This window comes from Triticum aestivum, chromosome 7B (assembly GCF_018294505.1).
Source record: "Triticum aestivum cultivar Chinese Spring chromosome 7B, IWGSC CS RefSeq v2.1, whole genome shotgun sequence".
In the NCBI taxonomy this organism is placed as follows: domain Eukaryota; kingdom Viridiplantae; phylum Streptophyta; class Magnoliopsida; order Poales; family Poaceae; genus Triticum; species Triticum aestivum.
The window spans coordinates 310,928,690-310,941,763 of record NC_057813.1 but is presented as its reverse complement, the minus strand read 5'-3'; the positions used below and the strand labels follow the sequence as shown (position 1 = coordinate 310,941,763).

The following is a 13,074-nucleotide window of genomic DNA, read 5'->3' as shown; positions in this document are numbered from 1 at the left end:
CGATGAAATAAAGACCTTATTGTCCAACAATCCACTCCTAACATCGCCAAATATCAGTGAACTTATGCTGCTGTACATAGCTGTAACACATCAAGTTGTAAGTGCAGTACCCGTTGTCGAACGAGAGGTTGACGAATACAAATCCCCGCTACAGAAGCCGGTTTATTACGTACTGGTCCTCACCCCATGCAAATCCCGATACCCACACTATCAAAAAATAGCATACGCGGTCTTCATGGCATCCCGAAAGCTACGACACTACTTTCAGGAGTGTTCGATTACGGTGGCCTCCGAAGTACCACTAAACGATATAATAAATAATTGCGATGCCATGGGCCGGATCGCCAAATGGGGCATTGAGCTCCTTCCGTTCGACATAATATACAAGCCTCGACGGGCTATCAAGTCGCAAGTATTAGCTGCCTTTATCGCCGAATGGACGGAGGTCGAACTCCCTAAAGAGTACGGCGCATACTCCAACTAGATCATGCACTTCGATGGCTCTAAAATGCTGGCCGGACTGGGAGCGGGCATAGTCTTGATGTCTCCCACCGGAGAGACGGTCCAATACGTCCTCCAAATATTATACACAGACTCCAATAATGCAGCCGAATATGAGGCTCGGTTGCACGGTCTTCAGATGGCAGTCTCTATGGGCATTCAACGCCTAGAAGTGCGCGGGGATTCAAACCTCGCAATATAACAAATAAACGGAGACTTTGATGCCAAGGATCCGAAAATGGCAGCCTACCGTAATGCTGTCCTTAAAATGTCAGCTCGGTTTGAGGGGCTCAAATTCCACCATGTGGCTCGAGAAAACAATCAACCAGTAGATGTCCTTGCCCGCATCGGCGCTAAACGCGACCCTGTCCCACCTAACATATTCCTGGAAAAGCTGTTCAAGCCATCCGTGGTATGGGAAGAGGATTCCGGCAATACCATCATGGATCCGAATACATCCCCAGATTCTGAATTATCAGACATCATCGGAGGCTCCACCACTGAAATAACATCGTCAACCCACGAAATAATGGTTGTTATCGCCCCTTGGACTGAGCCTTTCTTGGCCTACCTAAATAGGCAGGAGCTCCCCGAAGATCAAACTGAAGCACGCTACATCGTTCGGCGTTCTAAAGCTTACAAGGTCCATGAAGGGGAACTCTATAAGAAAAGTACCACCGGAGTGCTCCAAAGGTGCATCTCCGAAGAGGAAGGGCGGCAGCTCTTGGCTGAAATCCATGCCGGACTGGGTGGGCACCACGCCGCGGCTCGAGCACTAGTCAGCAAGGCCTTCTGTACAGGTTTCTATTGGCCGACGGCCCGAGAAGACGCACAGGACCTTGTCCAACACTGCGTCGGTAGCCAGCTCTTTGCCAATCAGAGTCATATGCCCCCTACCACTCTCCAAACAATCCCCATAACTTGTCCCTTCGTGGTCTGGGGGCTGGATATGGTTGGACCCCTTAAAGGGGGGAGCCACAAGAAAAAATACTTATTGGTCATGGTAGATAAGTTCACCAAATGGATAGAAGCCAAACCAGTGAAAACGGCCAAATCCGGACCAGTGATAGACTTTATATCCGGGGTCGTACACCGATACAGTGTTCCCCACAGCATCATCACCGATAATGGCTCAAATTTCACGGCCGATGAGGTGAAGTCTTGGTGCGGCAAAATGGGCATTAGGCTCGACTATGCTTCCGTCTACCATCCTCAAACAAATGGCCAGGTCGAACGGGTAAACGGTCTCATCATGAGCGGCATCAAACCCAGACTAGTGCGATCCTTGACAGAGTCGGATACTCATTGGGTCGAGGAGCTCGACTCCGTACTCTAGGGGCTGCAGACCACGCCGAATCGCACCACCGGATATACACCATTTTTCATGGTGTACGGTGCAGAAGCAGTATTACCTTGCGACACAATACATGATTCGCCACGTGTACGCATGTACGAAGAGAAGGAGGCCGAGTTAGATTGGCAGGATAATTTGGATGCCTTGGAGGAGGAGCGCGATGTCGCTAAGGCCCGTTCCGCATTCTATCAGCAACAGGCTCGATGATACCAAAGCAGAGAAGTGCGGGCCAAAACTTATAATATTGGAGAACTCGTTCTACGCTTACCAGAGAAGAAGAAGGACAAGCTCAAACCTAAGTGGGAAGGCCCCTTCATCATCGACAAAGTTCTCACCGGAGGAGCGTACCACTTACGTACTGCATTTGATAACAGACTTGAGCCAAAACCATAGAACGCGGCCAGACTCCGGAGATTCTACGCCTAGCGCCGAACTTAGTGTTCGTCTCCTTAACCCTCCTTTTTCAATTATGCTCCCCCCTTTTTTCCTTTCTCGATCTTTTTCTTTTCACACGAAGTATTTAATACAGTGCGGATTCACGGATTATTCCGGCCGCACTTTGTGTGCAAGCAACACCTGGGGGTTTCCTATACGGAAGCTAAACATAACTTACGCCAAAGGGCTTTTTACCCATCATACATGAATTTTCCATGTGTTCCTTTTATTCACCATTATATGCATTGATATGACTTAAGACGTGGCCAAGCTGGGTTGCCTGGCTCCTGTGTTTATGCCCTATGTTCTCGTTAATTCAACTAGGGCATAAGGGGAGCACCTATGCGATTGTTACTGCTGGTTGAACTAGATGTGTACCTCAGACTGGGTGAAGCCGAAAGCTAGTTTCCTTAAGAGAATATTCGGTCGGTGAACAAAAGATGTCTTCGCTTATTATAAACATTAATCCCTAGAAGTTTTGTCTCCTATGCTTTGGTTCGCAATCCGGACATGTGCCTTGACACATGCTTACCCAGGGAAAGGAACCCTTAACGGAACTATTCTCCCTGGAAGATGTTTCTTACTATCGATGTAATATAACATAACTAGTTGGGTACTTGTCTGTTCAAGCACTTATGACCCCTACGCCTGGTCTCCACGCATACTCCGGTTTTGTATTACCGAGCAGGTATTCGGACACACCCCGGACTTTAGGATCCGGGGGCTGAAGCGAAAAGGTCCACCATGACAAATGATTTTAATATGGCTAGGGGCTACTTATGTCCATCGAATTACACAGTCATTTGGACTGATTCTATTCATCCTCTATACCATCCAACAGGCTATCTAGCTTACAATCCTGTTGAGAATACTTTGCGGCTAACACCACCTGGTCATATACCAGACTCACGGGAATTTCTTGCCCATCTGGCCCGTCCAGTCCAACTTCGGCCATATGGTTCGGGTCCAGCTTGGTGTAGTGCGTCTTCACCATAGCCCATGCTTCTCTTGCACCTTGTCGGCAGGCTTATATCTTCCACAAACGGAAGCTCCGCCGTGCTCCTTGAAGCATGTCCACAAGCCCCCCCCCCATGCCATTTGGCGGGGAGCTTGATGGCCACAGAGACCGCGCAATGCCCTACATCACCTACCGAGCTCACTCGTGCAGTTGTGAGAGATCCTGCAGTAAGTCACCTGCAGATGCGGGCATCTCCTCCTCAGGGCGACCTGTTAGCATTCCTCCAAACACAACTTTTTCAATATACTTCCTCGCCGAACTATGCTACAGTTCGTCTAGGCACTTACCATCAATGTCGCGGCGAAGCCTTTTGTTCTCCTTTACGGAGTCCACCAGTTGCGCACGGACGTCTTTCATTTCCATGTCCAGCCGAACATTGGCATCTTGGAGAGCATTCTTCTCCTGCTTAACTTGCGTAAGAATGCGCTCGCCGGCCTTTAGTTACCTCTGGAGATGCGACTCATCATCCCTCCCGCCCTCCGGATTTACTCCACGGTTGTCTATTGAACTTTCTGTTAAATTTGTCATACCAGCCAGTTGCTAACTGGTGCATTTTCATATAATTAAGATAAATGTTACCATATGAGGTCTTCTGGGATTCCTCTAGCTTGGCAATTGTGGCCCTCTGTTGGGTCTTGCACTCCTCTAGCTCCCGAGACAATTGCTCATTCTTATCTACAAGAACCTGCGTATAAATTGATACTTAAAACTGTTGTTTTAACCGTTTCAAGTCTCAGGGGCTACTACTGTACATGCTCATCAAACTTTCTTACCCGTATATCCTTGGTATACTAGACTGTCACCCGGGCGAGTCCGCTTTGAGCAGCTCGGATGTATGCGTCTCCCGAATTGAAAGCATTAAATGCCTCTTCGGAAAAGATGTTGTTGCGAAGCACGGCCCGTCGATGCCGGTGATGCATCGCAATCTCTACTTCTGAATTTGTGGCAGAGAGCATATCTGCCTCCTCTGTCGGAGGACTATGCGGCATCAGCCCTACGTCTGCCTCCTCTCTCGAAGTTGGTCCTTGAGCCTGACTGGTGGTGGCGTGGTTGGCGGGATCCCCGGATATAGTCCGGATGCTCCTCTTCCTGTCATGATGTAAAGGGCGCTATTATACTTCAAATAAACAATAATTACGTGAAAGGTTGTTTTCTTACCTCTGTAGAGGCATGTCGGCTCTAACCGCCTTCCTCTTGAGCCTACCCAATTCGGACGCCTATGGCTGACGGGTCCCTAGGGGCTCGGCCCTGCGCTCCGAACGTCGCTTCTGCAAAAAAAACACGACGCTTCAGGGATAAGGTGTGACATTGGGAAAGAGTCCTCTTTGGAGGATCGAGTCTTCGGCTTGGCTTACACGCGATGAGGGTAGCAGTCCGGAATAATCAGTAGTAATGGCCACTGAGGCACCGTTACGTCTCGCCCGATAAAATATCCCGTCGACAAGCTCCACTGCCGCATGTGGGTCTTCTTCGAGTCCCGGATCCAGGGCCCTTTCGGGTTCCTCTGGCTATGGGGAAGGGCTGGAGATTCCTTCTACGACCCTCCTCAGCTCCTGCTCGGAAATATCGATGCAGGTAACTTTAGCAAAGAACGCCACAGTAAGTGAGGCGAGAAAATAAATGACGACTTACCCAGTTTGGGGGTTTATACATGGAGAATCCGTCCCGCGGTTTGATATGGAGGAAGTCTTCCTCTTCTCCTTTGTATAGATCGGACAATATCCTTGCCAAAGCAGTGGCGGAGTCCGGACCCTTACGGCCACAGCGGGTGGCACCGTCTGTCCCGTTGTAATTCCACATGGGATTGCCCCGATATTGAAGCGGCTGCACTCCCCGCATTATGCATATTGCCATGACCTCGACTGTCGTCAGTACGGATTTGGCCAGTAACTTTATCCTGCTCATCAGGAAATGTACTTCCCTGGAATCCTCTTCTTGGGGGCCTCGGGGGCGCCAGCTTAGACGTGCCCTCGGCGGGGTGTTACTGAACTTGGGGAGTCCTGTCCGGACTGGATTCGGAAGGGGAGCGTCGTCAATATAAAACCACTCTGAAGCCTAGTTATCTGGTGCCTTCTTGGGAGTACCGGATAGGTATCCGGTCTCAATGATACACCATACTTCGGCCCCCGCCCACTTGACATAAGGATTCTCCCTGGTTGCGGGGGACAAGGCAGAACAGCTTCTTCCACAATCCGAAATGAGCCTCGCAGCCTAGAAATAGCTCACAAAGGGTGACATACCCTGCTATATGTAGTATGGAGGCTGGGCTAAAGTTGTGCAACTGGAGGCCGTAGAACTCCAGAAGCCCACGAAGGAATGGATGAATAGGAAACTCGAGGCCCCTTAACAGATGCGGAATTAGGCATATTCGCTCCTCTGGAGACGGATTGGGGGATCTCTCCGCCTGTTCTCCGGCGTTATAGGTGGCCACTCTGGCTCGAACAGGGACCATGAATGCCGGCGGGAGGAGCCCTTGGGTTTGTAACTTTATCAAACGACTATGGGAAACTGAACACTCTCCCCAGTTCCCTGGCTTGGGGCAAGGGGAGCGAGCAGAAGAGCTGCGATGACCGGCCATGTTGGGATGGTTTTTTCTGGGCGCTCTGTTGGATGCATGCTCGAGGAGGGAGAGTGGGGTTTGGATCTGGGAATACCCCGTCTCTTCAAATAGACGGTTAGCCCGAAGGACCAAGGGTGGAAAATGCAAAAATGCCTCGACTCCTCGCATTCTCTCGACACGTGGAAATGGTCATTATTGAAACACTGGAGCAGAGGAGTACAACATTGATGAGATGTCGGACACTGTTTGTCATGATGGGTACATTGGAGTATTCGGAGGAGGAACCCGCCTTGCAATGCCGAAAACAAGACTGCACGCCGGACTCATCGTCATTGAAGCCTGGTTCAGGGGCTACTAAGGGAGTCCTGGATTAGGGGGTATCCGGACAGCCGAACTATATAGATCGTCCGGACTATAGAAGCGTCAAGATACAAGACTCAAGACTTCGGCTCGTGTCCGGATGGGACTCTCCTTTGCGTGGAAGACAAGCTTGGCGATCCGGATATTATGTTTCCTTCCTTGTAACCGACTCCATGTAAACCCTAGCTCTCCGGTGTCTATATAAACCGTAGAGGATGGTCCTTAGAAGGCCGATCACAATTACAATCATACCATCATAGGCTAGCTCTTAGGGTTTAGCCTCTACGATCTTGTGGTGGATCTACTCTTGTTCTACTCATATCTTCAATATTAATCAAGCAGGAAGTAGGGTTTTACCTCCATCGAGGGTCCGAACCTGGGTAAACATTGTGTCCCTTGCTTCATGTTACCATCAGCCTAAGACGCACAGATCGGGACCCCCTACCCGAGATCCGCCGGTTTTGACACCGACACACACTCGCATATTAGCTACACCCGATGCTCAAGTACGATCATAGTGCCCCTTAGTTGGTGCTTTAGAAGAGAAGATTGAGACCCAAAGTAAAAATAAAAATTGCATAAAGTACATAGAAAGGCCCTTCGTAGAGGTAAGTAGGGATTTGTAGAGGTGCCAGAGCTCAAAGCGAAAAAGATAGAGATAAAATATTTTGGGTGGCATGCCTTTCCTGTCAACGAAAATGATTGAGTTGTTCCCAATACTTTCCATGCTAAATATATCATAGGCGGTTCCCAACCAGAAAATAAAGTTTATTCCTTTTTCCACCATACTTTCACATTCCACGGCTAACCGAATCCATGGGTGTCGTCCATACCAACACTTTCCAAGGAATTTACTAATTGACAACATAAAGTAAATTTATTTTTCATGTCGGGACTGGGCATCCCGAATACCTTTGTCGTACTCTCGTGCAATGACAAGTGAATAAACACTCTTGAGAATAACACATCTAGCATGGAAAAATATCAGCCACCCCCTTCAGTTTCATGAGAGGTACGAGCACACAAAAAGGAAATTTATTTTGAAGATTAGAGATGGCATATACAAATTTGATTAAAACGACAAAATAATACTGCATATAGGTAGGTATAGTGGACTCATATGGAAAAATTGGTTTAAGGGTTTTGGATGCACAAGTAGTAATCCCACTTAGTACAAGTGAAGGCTAGCAAAAGATTGAGAAGCATCCAACCAATAAACGAAAAATCACATAAGCGAGCATTAAGCATAACTAACAACGAATAATGCACCACAAGTAGGATGTAATTTTATTGCATAAATATTGACTTTTGTGCTTTCATAGGGAATCACAAACCTTAACACCAATAATCTTACTAAAGCATAATTATTCATCAACATGATGCACATATTATATCATCATACTGCAAAACTGTTACAACGAATCAAGTTTATTTTGTCCAATGATCTTCATGATAGTTTTTATTATATCCCTCTTGAATATCTATCACTTTGGGACTAGTTTCATATGTCGCTTTTGATAGCTCAAACAAATCTAAGTGAAGAACATGAGCATAAATTTTCTTCTCTCAAAATGATATAAGTGACGCACGAGAGAATTTCTTAAAAAGTTTACGAACTCTCAAATAAATCTAAGTGAAGCATGTGAGAATTTATTCAAAAATATTAAAGCACACCCTGCTCAAAATGATATAAGTGAAGCACTTGAGCAATTTCCATAGCACAAAAAAATTTAAGTGAAGCACATAGAGCAATTCTAACAAATCATAGCATAATTTTGGCTCTCTCAAATAGGTGTGTTCAGCAAGGATACTTGACTTAAACTAAGAATCAAAACAAGCAAAGACTCATATCATACAAGACACTCCAAGCAAAATTCATGATATGTGACGAATAAAAATATAATTCCAAGTAAAATACCGATGGTCGTTAGAAGAAAAAGGGATGCTGTCGGTGTCAAAACCGGCGGATCTCGGGTAGGTGGGCCCGATCTGTGCGTCTTAGGCTGATGGTAACAGGAAGCAAGGGACACAATGTGATGAGGACATGACTACCTTGGATACGACCAAAAATATTGCATACATGTATATTTGTGAGGTGATTTCTAATGCAAACTATGCAATAATTTATTTATGTCATCCAGGACAAAAATACTTCACAAACTTTTGTGACATGTCTAATTGCAGGTCTATGGGACATTTGTCCAAGCTAGTTTGAGCCTTTGCAATTTTCTTTTCATTGTTTGCATTGTTGAATTATCGGTTGCATCGTCGTGTCGTGTTGCTAGTCTTAGTGTCTCGTTCATTTAGAGTTTCGAGTTCTGTTCACATTAGTCACATCGCCGCTGCATCGTTATCCCTTCCGCTGTCCACCACACCATCCATCAATTTCCACCACATGCTACCCATGTTCATTGTCACAATCATAGTTGAGGTCATTCACATCGTCACTTGATCCAATCAGCATCTTATCTAGTTTGTCTTTGAAAGAGGGAGAGAAAAAAAGCAGAGAGAAAAAAAAGGGAGAGAGAAAAAAAGAGAAAAAAAAGTCAGAGGAAAAAAAGGAGAGAAAGAAAAATAAAAAAAGTCAGTGAAAAAAAAGAAAAGAAAAAAAGAAATTTTGGATCTATCTAGAATCAATCTCGGACTTGAATTCGTATTGAAATCTGTTTTGCGCACTGTTCAGTAAAAAAGCATAACTTCCTCATGTGAAGTCTGTTTTGGCTCCACAAGTACTCAAATTAAAGCTAGCGACTAGATGGATCTGAATAGTTGCAAAAGAAAGTTCAATATTTGGCATCTCAAAATCAGCTTCAAAATAGGTCTTGTTGCCCTCCGAAGTTCGCGCATATAGTCTGTATAAGTTTTTCAGGCCAGTTTTAGAATTCTTTGACTCCTCATATCAATTCGGAATTGAGTGATTCTTTTTGCATTGGAAAGCTTGAGTTAGTAGAAAACTTTTCAAGAGGAAAGTTGGAGAGAGAGTTGTTATATGTCCTGCTTCGTAGTTGTTATTCATCATTATCTTTACTGCCGTTGTGATCTTCACTTATATCTTGCTGTCCGGAGCTACTTATCCTTCATTGATGCTAGTTGTGCTATGCCGTGACCTCATTAGTGTTCTTGGCTCGCGTCTCTAGTCCGGTCTAGCCTAGGACCAGCACAGTACCGTCGTTGAGCGTTTATTCAACATTGCATCTTTGAATTGATTATTGCTAATATTTTGTTACCATATATAGCCAACCCAGCTCCACATATTTCTACACCGTGTATACGTACGTTCCCCTGGCAATCGCTTTACACAATCTTCGTAGTTATCTGACACCGCTGGTTGCGTGTCACCACCTGTCGCATGGTAAGAACTTGTAAGATATTGATATTTGCTTTACTGTGAGCACGTTACAACCACATCCTAGTAGTTCATAGGAACATTATTCTCAAATTTTGTTTCTTGTTTCTACTAATCATGACAGGTTCCGGAGAAAGAAGTTCTTGGACGACAAACAGATCTTCACCATCACGAGAGTTGGGACAACACACACAAGCACATGTCCAGGTTATCTCTTTACCATCATTTGAGGGTAGATTTAATCCTGCTAATTATCTAGCTTGGGAGCTTGAAGTAGAACATGTTTTTAGTTACCATGGCTTTTCTGAACTTGAGCGAGTACAAGCTGCCACTAGAGCATTTACTGGTTTTGCTTCTGTTTGGTGGAGTGTGCATTGTAAGAAAAACATTGATAACCAACCCACAACTTGGAAAGATTTGAAACATGTAATGAGACAACAATTTTTCCCTCCTTACTATCGTCGTGAATTGCTTCACAAATTTGAACAATTTAAACAAGGCAATAACACTGTCCATGCTTACTACCAAGAGTTCAAATCTTATATGCATCATTGTGACATAGAAGAATCTGAGGATGATACAATGAATAGATTTTTTGGTGGTTTGAACCATGATATTTAGGCAAGATTTAGGTATATTCCTTATTGCATTACTGGTATGTATGTTCGTGCTTGTACCTTTGAGAGATAGTTACAGGAGGATGCATTGGGTGACTACAACAACTACTATTCCAATTCATGCTCACTACCATCGGTTGATTCCTCCACCGTTGCACCTACTAGAGTAGCTACACCTCAGATTGTGAGTGCGACATCATCTCAAGTGTATGGTACATTATCATTGTCCATACCGACATCAGCTACGTCTTTGCGACAAGGTAACAGTAAAGGTATTGATGATATAACTTCACATGAGAATGATGCATCCCTAATTAACTTAAATACATCATGTGTTGAGTCACCTGTTGATTTGAGCACGCCACCTATTTTAGAGAATCATGTTACTGTCATCAATGCGTCATGTGATCAAACAACTAAAATACCAACAATTTTGAGTGCACCCATCGCATTAACTGTTGATGCAAAAGAATCAATATTTAATCATTTTGATATGACCTCTAATCTTGGTGATGATTCTGTGTCGAATGACTTATTGCATGTTTGCTTATTTAAGCATGTTGTAGCATGTAAATTTGATGTAAGTAAGGTTTATTTACCAATGTTGGGATGGTTTAATGATGAACATTGTCAATCTTTTGACATGAATAAGAGCTTCACTTATATGTGCAAACTGACTTGCAATATTTTCATGCCTTCTACTTCTTGTGATAATGTTTTGGCTTTAGATTTTATGAACTATGCAAGTTACTCATCTATTCATGTGTCATATGTGCAAAAATCAAGGGAAGTAAAAATGGATGACATATACATATACAACATGTACACCTTGTCTCTTTTGTTAGCCACATTTCAGATTAAGCAACGCCGAGGATGGCTTTGTTTTCAAGAAAGGGAGGATGATGAGGACATGACTACCTTGGATACGACCAAAAATATTGCATACATGTATATTTGTGAGGTGATTTCTAATGCAAACTAAGCAAGAATTTATTTATGTCATCCACGACAAAAATACTTCACAAACTTTTGTGCCATGTCTAATTGCAGGTAGTACAATCCACATATGAAGATAAGGGAGAAAGATATATTTACTTGCTGTTCAAAAAGTTCTCTCACGTCGCTTTTGGCCCAAGAGAAGATAGAGTTGAAGTCTCTCACATTCTGGATTCAGATTTGGACTGTACAGACATACCTGAATCAAAATGCCAACAACTTTTCCATATGGACTCCAAATTGGGTGATTTTTCTTTTGTTGGAAACTAGATTTCGTGCACTTTCCAACCCAATTGGATTCACCTTCAAATTCGTCCACAGCGTTGAGTTATGGACGAAACAATCTGATGCTACAGCAGAATCCGAGTCAAACTACAAGTCCAAAGGTGTTACATCACCTCCACTTGGGTTCATTGGCCTTGTACGACCTAGGGTTAGTTTTAGGCTGCCTTGGGACGTCCTCCCACCTCCTTGGCCACCACCCGTTGCTCCTATATAAGTAGATCCATCTAGTAGCTTTTCCCTGGGGATTTGTTTAGTTAAAAGTTAGCCAACGCAACTTCGTGTGCTTCGTTTTTGTCCAACGACCAGACCAAGACCACTTTCGCATCCCCACCATTATCAATACTTCATCCCTATTCGCAATATTCAGATTGCTTTATCATATTCTTGCTTGTTCTTCGATTGCTTGCAGGAATAGATCTTCGTGGTCAGGTTGATCGTGCTCCGGCGTGGTCAATAAACTCTCGGAGTTGGTTTAGCGATTGCTAAGGCGCAACGTCGTGCACGTTTGTAGTCGGATCGTGAAAGTCATATTCACCAAATCGATAGTTATCATCTCATCGAAAGATCGGGACCCTCGCCTCTATCACAATGTTTACCCAGGTTTGGGCCCTCTCGATGGAGGTAAAGGCCTACTTCCTGCTTGATTAATATTGAAGATATGAGTAGTACAAGAGTAGATCTACCACGAGATCGTAGAGGCTAAACCCTAAGAGCTAGCCTATGATCGTATGATTGTAATTGTGATCGGCCTTCTAAGGACCATCCTCTCCGGTTTATATAGACATCGGAGAGGGCTAGGGTTTACATGGAGTCGGTTACAAGGAAGGAAACATAATATCCAAATCGCCAAGCTTGTCTTCCACGCAAAGGAGAGTCCCATCCGGACACGAGCGAAGTCTTGAGTCTTGTATCTTGATGCTTCTACAGTTCGGACGATGTATATAGTCCGGCTGTCCGGATACCCCTTAATCCAGGACTCCCTCAGTAGCCCCTGAACTAGGCTTCAATGATGATGAGTCCGGCGTGCAGTCTTGTCTTCGGCATTGCAAGGCGGGTTCCTCCTTTCGAATACTCTAAAGTTATTATCGAACACGTAGGCCGTGTCCGGATCTACAAAATGACCTTCACATACCATCATAAAGAGAATGATACTTCAGCTGACAACTTTTTAGACGACACGATATGCCATTACGGTTAGGTCATTATCCGAGCTGTTTTCCCATGCCCAGCCTCAGCGTATATTGCGAGGTGGTTTCCTCAGCATGTCTTGTCGAAGCGAAGATCGTGTCCCCTTATCACAGGATTCACTAGTGCAGAACCGGGCAATAGCACCGGTTCGTAAGGCCCTTTAGTGTCGGTTCCATAACCGGCACTAAAGTGTGGGCACTAAAGGCCCCCCCCCTTTAGTACCGGTTCAGCATGAACCGGTGCTAAAGGGAAACCACGTGGCACGAGCCAGCTCCAGGGGCCTGGAGCCCTTTAGTACCGGTTGGTAAGACCAACCGGTACTATAAGATTTGGGGGGGTTTTAGTTTTATGAATTCTTTTTCATTTAATTCTATGTTTCCATTTTAATTCTTTTTCGTTTGCTGGTATTTTACG

At 44.8% G+C, this 13,074-nt stretch overlaps 1 pseudogene; it reads left to right on the top strand.

The window, feature by feature from the left end:
* The first annotated feature begins 4,765 nt into the window (after nucleotides 1-4,765).
* The window catches only part of LOC123157927 (uncharacterized), a 54,155-nt pseudogene continuing 45,846 nt past the window's right edge, over nucleotides 4,766-13,074 (top strand).